At 41.2% G+C, this 673-nt stretch overlaps 1 non-coding gene across 1 annotated transcript; it reads right to left on the bottom strand.

Moving 5' to 3' along the window:
* Window positions 1-240: 240 nt before the first annotated feature.
* LOC141699248 (small nucleolar RNA R71) lies at window positions 241-347 on the bottom strand. The gene has a single exon (XR_012565723.1). It is a non-coding gene; the product is annotated as a small nucleolar RNA R71 (small nucleolar RNA).
* Window positions 348-673: the final 326 nt, after the last annotated feature.

Here is a 673-nt window from a genome sequence, read left to right as displayed (position 1 = left end):
TCAGTTTGGGGGTTCTCCAACGGAAGATCCCAACATGTATATTAGAGATTTCATCGAGATCTGTGATACTTTCAAATTCAACAACGTGTCTGAAGATGTTATAAAGCTAAGGCTTTTCCCATTCTCTCAAAGGATAAAGCTAAGAGATGGTTACATTCTGTACCACTAGGCTCTATCACTAAATGGGAAGAACGGGCTCAAAATTTTCTTACTAAGTTCTTTCCTATGGTGAAGATAGCTGTAATCAAGAATGCTCTTACTCAATTTGCACAGCAGACTGGAGAGTCTTTGTGTGAGGCTTGGGAGTGATGTAAGGAGATGCTTAGGAAGTGTCCTCACCATGGGATGCCTGACTGGATGATCATTAACTGCTTCTATAATGGTTTGGGCGCAATTTCTAGACCCATGCTTGATACAGCATGAGGTGGAGCCTTGTGGGCTAAAAGCTACGATGAAACTTATAAATTGATTGAACTCATGGCTGCTAATTAATACCAAAATCCTTCTCAGAGACTAACTCAAGGCAAAGTAGTAGGAATTCTGGAGGTAGATGCAGTTATTGCTATACCTGTTCAGCTCAAGGCTTTGATGATGAAGGTGGATTCTTTGGCTAATTATGGAGTTAATCAGATCACTCGTATCTGTGAGCTTTGTGTTGGTGCTCATGAGACGG

The sequence above is a fragment of the Apium graveolens genome, chromosome 11 (assembly GCF_009905375.1).
Source record: "Apium graveolens cultivar Ventura chromosome 11, ASM990537v1, whole genome shotgun sequence".
NCBI classification, from domain to species: domain Eukaryota; kingdom Viridiplantae; phylum Streptophyta; class Magnoliopsida; order Apiales; family Apiaceae; genus Apium; species Apium graveolens.
The sequence above is the reverse complement of the archived record's forward strand: the minus strand, read 5'-3'. Positions and strand labels throughout refer to the sequence as shown.